This window comes from Chelonia mydas, chromosome 3 (assembly GCF_015237465.2).
Source record: "Chelonia mydas isolate rCheMyd1 chromosome 3, rCheMyd1.pri.v2, whole genome shotgun sequence".
NCBI lineage: Eukaryota > Metazoa > Chordata > Testudines > Cheloniidae > Chelonia > Chelonia mydas.
In genome coordinates, this window is record NC_057851.1 from 126,254,636 (window position 1) to 126,270,662 (window position 16,027).

The 16,027-nt window shown below is 42.5% G+C and overlaps 1 protein-coding gene across 1 annotated transcript in view; it reads left to right on the forward strand.

Moving 5' to 3' along the window:
• PGBD5 (piggyBac transposable element derived 5) overlaps window positions 1–16,027 on the forward strand; it is a 97,986-nt gene that overhangs the window by 16,916 nt on the left and 65,043 nt on the right. The window lies entirely within an intron of this gene.

The window sequence follows — 16,027 nt, forward strand, 5'->3', positions numbered from 1 at the left end:
CTAACTGACCCTAATAGTGGGATTCTGTGGTGTGAATCTTGAACTGGTAAATCTAGTCATCGGCTGCCATTATTTCCCCTGACAGGCTTTGTGGTTTTACTATCACATTCTCGTATTTAAAATGCTTTTCTCTTCCCTGTTTCTCTGTGGAAAAAACCCACCCAAACAGAAAGAGAAACTGACGACCACACAAGGGAAACAGTGAAAATGATTATACACCAAGTGCTGTCTAATGCGCATAGGGAACAAAATGAGACAGTTTAGGTTCTTATGATCTCATCACTCTAGGTCTGAGTGCCTTGCAAAAATTAAAGAGTTTATCCTCAACACTGTGAGGTAGGGAAGTATGATTAGCATCCCCACTTTATAGGCACAGAGACATAGGCCCCAATCCAGCAAAGCATTCAAGTAGGTGCTTAATTTTAGGGTAAGAGTAGTCCCATTCACGTGCTTAAAGTTAAGCATGTGCTTTACTGGATCAGGGCCTAAGTGACTTGCCCAAGATCAGAAAGGAGGTCTGTGGCACTGCCAACAATTTAACCTGGATCTTCTGAGCAGTACATCAGAATCTTAGCCATGAGTCTATCCTTCCTCTCAAAAAACCAGGATTTTTCCCCCCTCTAGTCTCCTTCAACTACAGTAACCTTAGAGGTTATTTGCAATAATAGCAGGTAAAAAAAATTTCAGGCAGATGTGTGAATTTTTTTTCTCAGTTGATGGTGTCCTTTTAAGCAAATGCAATAGAAATATATGAGAAAGTAAGTGATGCTGTTATTACTGCTAACGATGCCTGGAAATGTGATATCAAGGAAGATTCCTCAGTTACTCAAGAGACAAGGGAAAAAAAATACTGAAGAAGAAATTGAACTTAGGCTCCCATGCATGTATTTTGGAGTTTCCTGCTAGTCAGCATGAATCGATCAAAACTGCAAAGACAATTAAAGTAAACCTGTCAAAGATAAAGACTGGCCAAACTAATAATCACAAAGGAAAACAGATCAGTTTTGTCAAGGAGGGGAAGTTCTTTCTCAATCCACGTCTGTTTCTGGGAACAGTCATGCTGAAAGCTTCTTACTGAAGCAAAACGTAGAACTGCAGAATGATTCACTCAGTGTTGCCAACCTCTTGTGTTCAAAAATCATGTGTCGGACCAAAAAATGTCATGAGATCTAAAAACCAGGATAAATCACATTCTGTTTTTTCCCAGTCTGGTTTGAACCTTTATGCGAGCCCCTGTTTGCCCAGTTTGTGTAGTATGCTTAGTTGAAAAGCCAACCGTAAGTGTGCAAACACAAATGAAGACATCCCCTGGCTCCACTTACAGGATATGTCTATGCTGCAGCCAGGGGAAGTGATTTCCAGCTTGTGGAGACCGTCTTACACATGATAGCTTTGATTTGAGTTAATGCACTAAAAATAACATAGCTGCAGTGGCTCGGACTAACTGAGTACAATCCTGTCCAAGGGGACAGTGACGGGTTGGATCACAGAAACCCCCTGGTTGCCAGCTGATGTACCAAGTCTACTTCTGCCCCTGCTTTCCGTGCCAGCTTGAGTCTCCAGCACCCTGTCTTGAGCCAGACACGCCAGTCTGCTCCAACACAGACCCAGGATCTGAACCATGTGCCCCAAAGCTGCAGACTTAACTGAAAGCAACTTAAGAAGTGTTCCTGTCTTTAACACTCGGATGCCCAACTCCCAATGGGGTCCAAATCCCAAATACATATGTTTTACCCTGGATAAAGCTTATACAGGGCAAACTCATTAATTGTTTGCCCTCTATAACGCTGATAGAGAGAGATGCACAGCTGTTTGCCCCCTCTTCCCCAGGTATTAATACATACTCTGGGTTAATTAAGAAGTAAAAAGTGATTTTTATTAAATACAGAAAGTAGGATTTAAGTGGTTCCAAGTAGTAGCAGCCAGAACAAAGTGAATTACCAAGCAAAATAAAATAAAACAAGCAAGTCTAAGTCTAGTACAGTAATAAAACTGAATATAGATAAAATCCTAACCCAGGTAGCTTCCTTTTACAGACTAGCCTCCTTCTAGTCTGGGTCCAGCAATCCCTCATACCCCCTGTAGTTACTGTCCTTTGTTCCAGTTTCTTTCAGATATCCTTGGGGGTGGAGAGGCTCTCTTTAGCCAGCTGAAGACAAAATGGAGGGGTCTCCCATGGGCTTAAACTGACTTTCTCTTGTGGGTGGAGACCCCCTCCTCTCTCCTATGTGAAGTCCAGCTCCAAGATGGAGTTTTGGAGTCACATGGGCAAGTCACATGTCTCTGCATGACTCAGAACTTACAGGGTAGCAGCCATGGTTCACATGCTTCCTTGAATGTCCTCAGGTAGACTTCTTTTGTGGATTGGAGCATTCCAAGATGAATTGTCCTTTAAGTGTTTCTTGATTGGGTATCTAATTTGCACTGTCCTTTCTCCTGAAGCTGACCAAATGCTCTACTAAGGCTGCTTAGAAATCAAGCCAGTATTCATAACTATGAATACAAAAATGATACATGCATACAAATAGGATTAATAGATTCAGTAGATCATAACCTTTACAAAGATATGTTACATGTCAAAATTCAACTAGCATAAAACATATTCTAGTTATGTCTTATATACATTCATAAGCATATTTCCAAAAAGCCTTATGGGAGGCACCATCATAGGGAGGTCTACACTAGAAGCGCTACATCAGTGAACTGCACCGATACAGCTATACTGCTGTAGCACGTCTGGTAAAGACTCTCAATGCTGACGGTAGAGCGCTCTCCCATCAGCATAATTACTTCACCTCCGCAAGAGGCAGTGTGGACAGTCCTTCGGTCGCTGTAACTTGCGTCGCTCAGGGAGGTGTCTTTTAAACACCCCTGAGTGACGTAAGTTAGATCGACTTAAGCGGTAATGTAGACGTGCCCCAAGATCCTAGGCATGTACTCAGGTGGCTAGCATGAGCCACTGTGGCTACACTGCTCTTTTTAGCACACTGGTTCAATCAAAGCTAGCACATGTAAATCTGCGTAAACTGGAAATTACACCTCCCAGCTGCAGTGTAGACATACCCACAGTCACCAAACTCCTGGGAGGAAGGAGCCATCACTGTCTCTCTCCTTATGCATTTGTGTGAGTAAAACTCATCTGCTCAAATGTTCATGGAAACTGAATATGGAAGGGGCACAGGCTTGACCAACAGAAATTTAAGTGAAATACTCATGGACATCTGTTTGGGCTATTGTCCCAGTTCGAACATTTGCATTTTTATAGGCATCACCTTAGATTTTTAAAGGTCTAAAGTAACACCCTTCAGTAGAAGGTCTGGGTGCGAATGGAGGAGTTGATATTTCATGATCTACAGCCGGAAGGAAAATCTGTAGAGAGAAAATTCATGCTTGCTGAAGATCATGACTGAGAGATATTGGATTACTTAAGCTTGAGACGAGTAAACAAGATACACTGATGTGATAAAGAGTGTCATAAGAACCCCAGGGAAGAATGGGAACTGCAGGAAAGACCGTAGTAGGTAGAGTTTGGTGGTTTAATGGCAAAGTCAGAGTTTATCTTTCTAGTCTACGTATCACTAATTCTATTTTAGTTATATGAGACAGCCTATTGCACAGTGATTGTGTGTTGTGGATGAATTCCACTAGAGCACCAAGATAAATCACATTTTCTTTCTTACTGACACAGATTAAAATTTGAATTTTGAATACTGAGGGATTTTACTCTAGTGTGTTAGGCATTGGATCCAGGAAAGCATTTACAGACATGCTCTTCTAAATACAAATATTGTACCACTTTAACTATACTGTTACAGTCAAAGTAGGGTAACCCCATGAGTGTGGATGCAGTTATACTGATATAAAAGTGCTTATGCCTGTAGCCTCACTGGAGCTAATGGGACATAAGTACATGCTTAAATACTTTGCTGAATTGAATCTGCTATGCCACTTTCATTAGCCCACAACACCTTTATTTTAGGGCTGTCGATTAATCTCAGTTAACTCATGCGATTAACTAAAAAAAATTAATCGCAATTAATCACACTTTTAATCGCACTGTTAAACAATAGAATACCAATTGAAATTTATTATATTTTTGGATGTTTTTCTACATTTTCAAATATGTTGGTTTCAATTACAACACAGAATACAAAGTGTACAGTGCTCACTTTATGCTATTATTTTTTATTACAAATATTTGCACTGTAAAAACGATAAATAGTATTTTTCAATTCACCTCATACAAGTACTGTAGTGCATGTGTCATGAAAGTGCAATTCACAACTTTTCTTTATCATGAAAATGCAATTTAGAAATGTAGATTTTTTTTTCGTTTGTTACATAACTATTTTGTTTTTTTGAGTGCTGTGTAAAACTTCAGAGCCTACGTGTTCACTCAGTCCTACTTCTTGTTCAGCCATTCACTAAGACAAATAAGTTTGTTTACATTTATGGGACATAATGCTGCCTGCTTCTTATTTACAATATCACCTGAAAGTGAGAACAGCTGTTCGCACAGCACTTTTGTAGCTGGTGTTGCAAGGTATTTATGTGCCAGATATGCTAAACATTCATATGCCCCTTCATGCTTCGGTCACCATTCCAGAGGACATGCTTCTATGTTGCTGACGCTCATTAAAAAAATGCGTTAATTAAATTTGTGACTGAAATCTGAGAGGGATGAGGTGTGGAGCATGCTTTCAGAAGTCTTAAAAGAGCAACACTCCAATGTAGAAACTACAGAACTGAACCACTAAAAAAGAAAATCAACCTTCTGCTGGTTGCATCTGATTCAGATGATGAAAATGAATATGCATCGGTCCGCACTGCTTTGGATCGCTATTGAGCAGAACCCATCATCGGCATGGACACATGTCCTCTGGAAGGGTGGTTGAAGCATGAAGGGACATACGAGTCTTTAGTGCATCTGGCACGTAAATATCTTGTGACTCTGGCTACAACAGTACCATGCAAACACCTGTTGTTACTTTCAGGTGACATTGTAAACAAGAAGGGGGCAGCATTATTTCCTGCAAATGTAAACAAACGTGTGTGTCTGAGCGATTGGCTGAACAAGAAGTAGGACTGAGTGGACTTGTAGGCTCTAAGGTTTTACAGTGTTTTATTTTTGAGTGCAGTTATATTTTTGTACATAATTCTACATTTGTAAGTTCAACTTTCATGTTAAAGAGGTTGCACTACATTATTTGTATTAGGTGAATTGAAAAATACTATTTCTTTTGTTTTTTATTGTGCAAATATTTGTAATAAAATAATATAAAGTGAGCACTGTACATAGTTGAAATCAATATATTTGAAAATGTAGAAAACATCCAAAAACATTTAAATAAATGGTATTCTACTGTTCTTTAACAGTGCAATTAATTGCGATTAATTTTTTTAATCATTTGACAGCCCTACTTTATTTAAATAAATTTAGTTCTGATGAAAGGTTCTTGATTGACAGACTTGGAGACCAAAGTTTTGCATTGCAGAATAGATGCTGTGTGGGAAGCAATAACACAAGTTTTCCTACACAGTCCTACCAAGGTGCCTCAATCCAGACACGGAGTGACCACTTCTATACGGTACTTCTGGACTATCTGCCCTAAACCCTAACGAGTGTGGAAGTCGTGGCTAGCTGTGATGAAAATCACTAAATTCACCTCCCTGCCCCCACCCTGGAAATATTCTAGTTTCTTAAGTTTGGGACTGGCTGACACACGACTGTGAAGACCATGGGGTTGGCCCTGCCCAGGAGCACAATGTTGTCACCTCCCACTAAACATCGCGGGAGCTGGGGCATTCAGACCCGAAAGGATAAATGGAAACACTTGTTGGTGTGACACAGGAAATGCTACCTATTCAGGGAAATGCACAATTAACAAGAAGCAAGGGAACCACATCAAAGATGTATGAACAAGCTGTTGGCATTGAGGTGAGGCATTTTTTTTTTTAATTGGATAATGGTCAGCCAAAAAAAAAAAAAGTATCATTGGCAGGAAATTAGAGAACTGTTGCTTAACCAGGAAATTTCTTTGTGAACATCCCACTAAGGAGCTGAAAGAAAGGAGGGGAATGCACAAAGACACAAATCTCAGCTATCGTATAAAAAGAGCGGTAGTGGGTTAGTTTCACAAGGCATACAAGCAGGACAGTTCCTGTGGAGCTTTGTATTCTTTTATATTGATTTACCGTGACTTCCCTGCCAGGCTATTCCTGCACACATTGACTTGAGATGGGGATGTTTAACAAGGGTAGGGAAGCTTGGGTCTCTGGCTACTTTCAGTTCTATGATCAAAAGATATTTAAAACCAATTCAAAAAAAATGAAAGGCAGCTCAGAGGGAAAAAGCAAGGATTCATCACTGTGAACAAAGAGGACACCGCATCTCCATTATCCTTGCTGGAACAGCAACCACCTATTCTGCTGTTACTTCCAGGGGACAGGCATTTGGGATCTTGGATTTCTCTGATAGATGGGAACTGACTTGACAAAGGAAGTGTCACAATGAGGGGGTGGAAGGGGAGTTCTCAGAATTTTAGAACAAACGATGGTGAAGATCTACAGTAGTTCATATATGCTGGTAACAAGGAAGGGAAATTTTTTACACTGTGGGAGTAATAACTCACCTGCTTACGTAACCCTAAGCTCTTTGTTTTAAATGGGAAAAATTCTAAAGTGAGTTTGATGCTCTACAACAGAGGGAAGATGTAGCAGAGGAAATGATCTTGCATATGAGAAAATCATTCTTTCAAGTGGCATTAAAAACCAAAATTCTGTAAGAGCTCTCAGGCCATTCCTCATTGGTAAAGACTGGACAAAACTAAAAACTGAATTGAAATCTGCAGTTTATCAACATCAGGCATCACACATCTCTGCCATAAGATAAAATATTGTTTTATTGGACTAAAACTACTTAAACACATACATTTTCTCCCTCATCCACTTCCACAAGTAGGTTCTACTATGTTTTTTTTAAGCCATCAAAATTACGTTAAATATTTCATGACTGATGTCGTCTTTAGTATTGTATGCTGAGTGCAGCTTTTACTTGTGGTACAGTCAGCTGTATACTCCGTTGTTGGAAAAGAAGTGAGGGGTGAAACCTTTTATCTTGTCATGAAGTATAATGTAGACTTTGAAACAGAAAATAATGGGGATATTTCCAATAAAATTTCTCTTTCAATTATGTAACTCAGCCACAGGTAGTTTGACTTTTTCTGCTTTGTGTGTTTGTGTGTGTGTGTATCTTTCTACTGGTTGTTTGGCACAAACCCCCAATCTTCAGAAAACTGGTATATTTAAGTACGAACACAAACACACAAAATCACTAGTGTGTTAACATTACAGACTTAGGATACTCATTGTGGACATAAGGGGGAGTTGGTACCTTGCACTGTTTTTGAGCTACTGCAAACATAAAGATCAGAAATAAGATCTAGGGCCCAGGTTCTCAAAGGTTTTTAGGTGCCTAAACTTCCATTGATTCAATGGGAGTTAGGCTCTAGTCCTCAAGGGTATTTAGGCACCTAAGTCCATATTCCCTGTGATTTGCACAGAAGAGCGTTTCTCCTACTGGTCACTGGATGTTACAGTCACTCAGCACAAATTGGGCTGACCATTTATCTGAGAGTAAACATTTGATTCAAAGCAAGAACCATGGAAGCAGCCGTTTCAAGATTGACTCTTACGAGTATAAGCCTAAGTCGCCTGTGCTCCCCATCACTGAAATAACACATAAGGGAATGATGCTTACTAGAGAATGGAGGCTTCCAAGAAGGTGTGGCAGCCTTTGCAAAATGCAGTGTTGGAGAAGGGAGAAAGGGGATAGAGAATAGAGGGGATGAGAAAGCAAGGAAAACGAAAATCTAGCGAAGACAAGTCAGGGAGAGGATAAGAACCAGATGGTAGAAGAAGAGAAAAGTGAGGAAGGTGGATGGCTGGAAGAGGAAGAAAGAGAGGCAAATCCTATTATCACTCATTTGGGAAAAGGATAAACTGAAACCCCAGTGAAAATGGGACTTGCCTCCTCTCATGCAGGAAGTCAGTGGCAGAGTAAAAAACCAAGTAGCTCAAACTCCCAGTCCCCTGTTCTAACTGCATATTTGCATTCATTGGTGTTCAGGCAGTTCCAAAGAAAGCATCAGCTGATTTCATGCACTGCCCAAGAGAAAGACATTGCTTGCTTTCTAGGTGGTGATCAGAATTGCATGGTGTAATATCTCCTAATCATAAAACTTCCAGGATATTACTTCACGCTGAGTAAATAAGCTTTACTAAAGTATAGCCTGAGATTGTAAACAAGCCTTAACAAGAGAAAAATTTTAAGATTTCTTCTTTAAGACACCCAAACTGTAAATACAATTAAGAAAACAAATGCCACTACACCATTTTCATGATTAAGGCGAACATTTTACTTTCTCAAAAGTTCAGGACATTCAAATCAGTATTTCTGCCGTGAATACCAGATTCAGAACCTTAAATCTGAAATTTCCATATTTCTGTGTAATTAAAATTTCATCTTAACATTCCATTAATGTTGGCCTTGACCCTTATATAATTTTGAGAGATGGAGTCCAAGTCACGAAATTTTTATTCAAATTTCTCCAAAGTTTAACTCAACTGACTAGAGAGAGAGGGTTAAAGTTCAGGTGTGAATCAAGAGGTGAATTTCTGCAGAATTCAGATCTGGAGGTTCAGTTTGGGTGCATCCCTAATAATTTTCATCTTTACATCTGTGTGAGTGTGTCCTCTCCTGAGCAATAACAAAGGGAAAACTGGAGAAAAACACAATGGGTACTTACCAGTTGTAAGAGAAGGATGCAGCCAGTACATGCTGACCTTCTGTCACATGCGTTTCCATCTGCAGATGCCATAAACCTGTGGATATAGAGAAGGAAATTACTATTAATTATTAATAGCCTCACTAAGGCTCAGGGTTCCCTTTTGTGGAAGGCACTGTCCAAACACGTGGAATTTCTGCTCTGAATATTTTACAATAAAAGACTTCCTAATCTAAATTTGTCTAGCTCAGGGGTGGGCAAACTACAGCCCGGGGGCCGCATCCGCCCCTTCAGACATTTTAATCTGGCCCTTGAGTTCCTGCTGGGGAGCAGGGTCCGGGGCTTGCCCTGCTCCGGCGCCTGAGCCGGGGGCTTGCCCCCTCCCTGCGTGCTGTGGCTCCATGCAGCTCCCGGAAGCAGCAGCATGTCCTTCCTCCGGCTCCTATGCGTAAGGGCAGCCAGGAGGCTCTGCACGCTGCTCCCGCCCCAAGCGCCGCCTCTGATGGCCAATGGGAGCTGAAGGGGCGGCACTTGCAGATGGGGCAGCGGGCCGAGCCACCTGGCTGCGCCTCCACGTAGGAGCCGGAGGGGGAACATGCTGCTGCTTCCGGGAGCTGCTTGAGGTAAGCACTGCCTAGAGCCTGCACCCCTGACCCCCTCCTGCACCCCAACCCTGTGCCCCAGCCCTGATCCCCCTCCCGCCCTCTGAACCACTTGGTCCCAGCCCGGAGCACCCACCTGCACCCTCAACCCCTCATCCCCAGCCCCACCCCAGAACATGTACCACCAGACGGAGTCCTCACCGATCCCCCCGCACCCCAACCCCCTGCCCCAGCCTGGAGCCCCCTGCCACACCATGAATAACTCATTTCTGGCCCCACCCCGAGCCCTCACCCCCTCTCGCACTCCAACCCCCAATTTTGTGAGCATTCATGGCCCACCATACAATTTCCATACCCAGATGTGGCCCTCGGGCCAAAAAGTTTGCCCACCCCTGCTCTAGCTGCTGATATAACACATGCCATTTTACCATCACAGGCCAAAGGAAATGAAGCTTGGGGTTCCAGTATGTTTATAGGGGCAAAAAAGATGCTTGCCATGCTCTTGGCTCTACTTCCTTCAGCCTCTTAAATGCCTTCTCTCCTTCCTACTGGGAGACAGTCACTGAATTAAGCACTTTAAGGAGTTCCCTCAAATCTCTCATTTTAATGTGCCTATTTCATGAAGTGCTTGGAAATCTCTAATACAGTGGTTCTCAAGCAGGGTGTACTTAGAGGTCTTTCAGGGGGTACATCAGCTCACTTAGATATTTGACTAGTTTTACAACAGGTTACATAAAAAGCACTAGCCAAGTCCGTACAAACTAACATTTCACAGACAATGATTTGTTTATATGCTCTATATACTATACAATGAAATGTAAGTACAATATTTATATTTCAATTGATTTATTTTAGAAATATATGGTAAAAATGAGGAAGGAAGCAATTTTTCAGTAACAGCGTGCTGTGACATTTTTGTCTGATTTTGTAAGCAAGTAGTTTTTAAGTGAGGGGTAATTTGGGGGTATGCAAGACAAATCAGACTCCTGAAAGGGGTACAGTAGTCTGGAAAGGTTGAGAGCCACTGCTCTGGTACATAGATGTTATTTCTGTAACTACTGCGACACTCATAATGAGGGATGTGTATTGCTTCCTTCTTTTACAAGCTGCAGGACATTACAGTTCCTGCTGTTGCGGATCCAAAAGGAGGGTAGGGAGCTTCAGACAATGTGGGTTTGGGGCATGAATTGGTCACAGTGTTGGTAGTCTAAGCAGAGCAGGAAAACACTGAATGGACATGGAATTTGAATCTCAGCTGACGTGATCTCAGAGTTGGAACATATCGGCAGGGCAGTGTGGGGAAACTTGCCCTGGTGCTGCCTATCCTGTGCTTCTTGGCACTCCAGGCTTGTCAAGCCTGAGCCCATCACCAGCACTGTACTTAAGCAAATGTTCATGGGGATGTTCATGGCTGTTGCATAAACTGCATGTTTTGTGAGTGACTTGATTTTCTTTTCTGAGCTCAGCAATGTAGAATCATTGAAAATGGGTTGGAGGGAGCAGACTGTGGGTCTGAAATGACAAACCATCCCTCATAAGAGAGGTCATTGAGGGTACTATAAGATTTCCAGTCCTCATGAGCTTGTTGCCATGGCCCAGCCCCCACTCTGATGGCCCTGTGACAGCTTTGCAGTGCAGCCGCAGACTCTTGACAGAAGCGCCATGACAGGTGCTGATCAGTTATGCCTCCTGCACACGGGCACTGGAAAGAGGTTGCAGAGGTGGTGTTCTGTTGCTGAGAGAATCTGATGCTATTTCTAGCCACCGCTCTGTCTTCACCATGTTGTTTGTCAGTGATTTGTGTTTTCCTCTCTCTGTGCAATTGCAACTCCCCACAAGCCTCCCCCGGAAATGTAACTGCATGCACACTTCACCATGGATTTACCATGTGCATGCCAAAAGTGTAGGCTGCCGCTCACTGGGTGCAGGAGTGCTTCTGCACTGATAATTGCACCTCTTGTACATTTAAAAAACCATTGAAGAAAGACTGTTGCCTCTTATTGAGGAATGATTAATTTAGCATTTAGCAGGCTTAGTGGAAAGACTAAGCAGTCAGCTGTGCATGACTCAGGGTGCATTCCATGTGGTAAAAGGATTAAGAATGTTTACATGCATGGTATATAGGAGGGATTGGCAAACCTGTTTGGCCACTCGGGATTGTGAGTTCAGAAGTTCAAACAACCCACATGGCTGGGTTTGTGTTCTGCCAAAGGGAGAATGGGAAAAGCAACAGAGAGAGGTGGAAAATCCAATGGGAAGAATAGGGCAAAAATACAGCAGAGAGCATACCCAATGAAAAATGCATCTAGAGACGGGGGAGGAGAAAAGGAGCAGGGACAGGGAGAATACACACATGTATGCACAGAGTACATAGAGCAGGCTTTGCAGGTGCAACAGGGTGGGGTTACCTGGGCCAAGAGCTGCTCCTTAACCCTTTCATCTCCAGTGTGGCGTTCGTTTATCTGATTGCAGAGATGATTACTTTTCTTTCCCTAACAGAGAGTGCACACACAAGCTTCTCTTTAGCTAGACAAATATCTTTGACTTGATTCCCCTGTAGGAAAAATCATGGATTTAGAACTACAGAAAATCTCATGATCTTGGTTAGAGAGGCTTACAGCAGAGACTATTCAGTCGTCAGCTGAGGGTCCCAGAGGTTCGAGCATTGGGTGAATGTATTTTATACTTATGAGTTTTCAAGAGAAGAGAGAGCCCTATAATGTCTCCCCCTTCCCCATCCTGTAGGCAATATTTGAGTTCCAAGAGAAGCCTCATCCTCTGATTTCTGTGCCAGGTTTGGAATTTCCTCAGTTTTACTACACAGAGTAGCAAAATCCAGTGTTTGGAAGATGTTTGGAACTGAGGTTTTGATTCAGGCCCTCATCTAGCTCTAACACGTGATGGTGCTTGCACTGTTTCAAATCCATGTCTCACTATTGTGAAAGTCACATTCCAACCCACATCAGAGCATGTAAAATTGAGAGGGAGTGCTGACAGGTACTACGGAGATCTGAGGCTTGGTCTACACTACACAGTTAGGTTGATGTAAGGCAGCTTATGTCTACCTAATTATGTCAACGTCTACATTACAATGCTGCTTCTGCCAAAGTAAGTGGCCCGCTACACTGGCATAATAACTCCAACTGCATGAGAGGCGTAGCACTTACGTCAGTGTTGTTAGGGCGACATGGTGTCTGTGTACACACTGTGTTACTTACATTGGCTGTTGGCTGTCAGCCCTAAATGGGGCTGACAGCTAGCCCCCCCTCCACCTCCCCCAGCTGTGAGCTGGGTGCTGGGCTCACAGCTGGGTCCCCCTCCCCACCTGCCCTGGTGCTGATAGTTTGAGTGCCAGGCTCACAGCAGTGTCCCCCCACCCCCCAGCAGCTGTCAGCCTGGCACTGGGGCTCACCGCTGAAGCCCACCTGCCCTGGGGTGACAACCTGAGCTGTGAGCTGAGCTCAATTTCACAGCACAGGAACCTACCAGTGGTGAAATTGACATTCTTGTCAGTTTCACAGCTCCAGCTGTAAGCCCCCAGCAGAGACAATAGCCTCTTTGAAACACACAAGAATGTCAATTTCACTGCTGGTAGGCTCCCTACTGTGACACTGAGCCACTGGCTGGGCTCACAGGTCGGGCTGTTACCCCGGGGCCTGGGAGCTGTGAGCCCCATGTAGCTGTCAGTACCCCCACACTCTGGCTGTCAGTGCCCCACAATGCCCCACTTCAGATGGTGCAAGAACTCCTGATGAGGACATGTACCACAGCAGAAGGATGGTAGTGTGGACACCAATAGCCAACTTAATTACTGCAGTGGCTGTAGGTCAACCTAACTTAAGTCAAATTAATTTTGTAGTGTAGACAAACCCTAAGTATGGCTAACTAGTACTGTTGCTTAAAAAGGTAGAAACCCCAGCTCTAGTTAAACTACTGCTGAGCTGTCTGGATTTTCAATTGATTTTACTTTTTTACTCCAGGTGATTTGCATTGAGTTTTTTAAAAATCAGTTTGTGAACAAAGCCCCATGCAAGTCCCTCATGAGATTAACTAACAGCAATAGGTCCTGTGGCATGTGTGTTTTGCATGTAAATGTAGGCGTTAACCTCAAAGCTTTTAGCATCTCATTACATGGGTTACTCCCTCATTGACTTTTATTTATGAATGACAAATTAAACGTCCTGGTCCTTGGCATGGAAGACATAGTGTGCCATTTCCCATCTTCACACACAAATCTCTCCTTTGTAAGCAGGGTCCTAATAATGAGCTGGGAATGGCTGATTGGGCAGATTCTTTTTTAATAGTTACAGAGTATTAGTAAGTGACAGGTTTTAATGATTCCAGTGAAGGGTGAGCAATAGAATTGAATATATTGCTTCTTGGTTCATATTTTGCCCAGGAATAACAAGCCTGAAGGTACTTTATCTCAGTAAGTGCTCACAGATTAGATCCTTCCCATAAAGGGATATTTCCAATCCAAAACAGTATATGCTGGGGATTTAGCTGTGAGTCCCTTTAATGGTAATGGGAGTGACGCTGCTCTAAAATGTCTCTGTGCTGCTTTGAAGATATACGCCACCTAAACCTCCGCAGATCAGGCTGTAGGTGCAGCTGTGGAACCGCTCTGTTTGTGGTCTACTGAACACAGTAGTAGAGCTACTGTATGAAGTTAACCTTTTGAAAGCTGCCCCTAACCTGTTAGGTACATTCCGACAGATTATGTCCGCTGGACTGTCAGATGCAGCAGATGTGTCCTGATGTTGGAGTGCAGTGCGGTGTCAATTAAAAAAAAAATGCAGCAATACAAAAAGGTGGAATGGATCATTCAGCAGTGGAACAGTGAAAAAATAAAGCTGAAGCTTAGCTGACAAGGAGTATATTTTCCTAGTCCTGTATCCAAATGATAAATAAATGCACAAAGTACAGTATAAGATGTAAGCTGACACATATAGTATTGGTTTTAATGTCAGCCGTGCTGCCTTAAGCTTTGTTTGTATAATGTTACCCATAAATCCTTGTGCACAGGTGGCAGGAGGATAGATCCTGTTTGGGTGCTGATAATACTGTTTGGCAGATCTCCCACTAGAAATAAGCTATACATATAATTAAAGACATCAGCATTATCAGCTGTGGGCTTTTTGTTCCTTCAAACTCACTGGTCACAGCATGAAGATTTAGTTTGTTTTTAAAATAATAAACACAAGGAAATATATTTAATTAAATGTTTAAGTTCTGGCTTAAATCCACAAAAGAAAATAGTTATATGAAAGGCTGCCATAGAGCACCCTTATCCCCGTCCCTCATGCTAAGACCGTTTGGTGGCATATAGCGTAGCACACAACCGATGGCAACTTTTTGACTGAGAGCCAAAAGCTGTTACCCTTAGCAGCCCAGTCTTGTTCCCGTTGACTTCACTGGGTGCAGCAGCAGACTGCAGCTGGACGTTTGTTGGCCCATCTGAATGGAGCTGGTGTTCTAAGTCTAGTTCTTAGTGAGGCTAAGCAAGGAATGGGCAGCATGGAGGCTCACTGGTGAGTTGGGGAAGCTGGTTTTACCATTACCTGTGGGGTTAAATAGGGCTCTCACACACATGCAGTGCATTCAGTAAAGAAAAAAATTATAAGCCATCAAGACCACCCTCTTTGTGAGCTACATAGTAGGGGTCTGATTCTCCTCTTACCGACGCCAGGTTTACAGTTTAGACTTCAGTAGAATCAGTCCTATTTTATACTGGCATAAGTGAGAGGAGAATCAGGTCATAATGTTTGGCAAAGAACCAGCATTCATTGTAGTAAGTTATTTAATCTAACACATCCTAGATTATTTCACTCTGCTGCGGCGGTAAGAGGCTGAAATGTAGCAATCTTTAGAACTGAACCAATGCTGTCCGTATCTTGGTGCAATGTTATCTTTCAGGGGGAGCTAGAGAATCTAAACATGCAGTTTTGCATTCAGCTTTAGCCCACAACAACCAGCTCTAAATTCTTTTTATGGGTAATACTCAGGATGCCATGTATGGATCACTTTATTGCTAACGCTATAAAGGAAACAATCAGGTTTAATGCTGTGGGGCAAGGGAGGGAGGCAATTCACTGGAATATGCTCTGAACAGTTCTTTATGATGCCATTACAGATGCGGAATGGAAGCATTGTGTCAGAGAGCCATTTACTTTTGGAGTTTTAGCAGATGCGGTCACGTCATATTTCACTAAGTAGTTTGGAACAAACTAACCTGAAAACAAATTTAAAACCAAAAGTATATTGTGGCAGGGTGCTCTCCCTTTAAGAGAGATTGGATTGGAACTGCAAGGATATAAAATAAGAATTTCCAGAAGGAAATTAATCTATCGTAGATTCTGGCAGAGGAAAGATCTGCCAGTTCAATAGAACTACATGAATTTTCACCAGCTGAGGATCTGGCTCCATGTTTATAAAATATCCAGCATTATATTCCAAAAACCAAACAGATTGGGACATACTGCTGCTTAGTCTCAAGAGAATGGGTGAAACCTCTGAAATACAGTAGAGTGAAATGCAGCAGAAGAAATAAACACTCTTTAGTGTTTATAATCTATAGTCCTGCAAATTAAATTTCCCATTACCTGATAATGTCAGAGTTACAAATGGATGAATGGACTC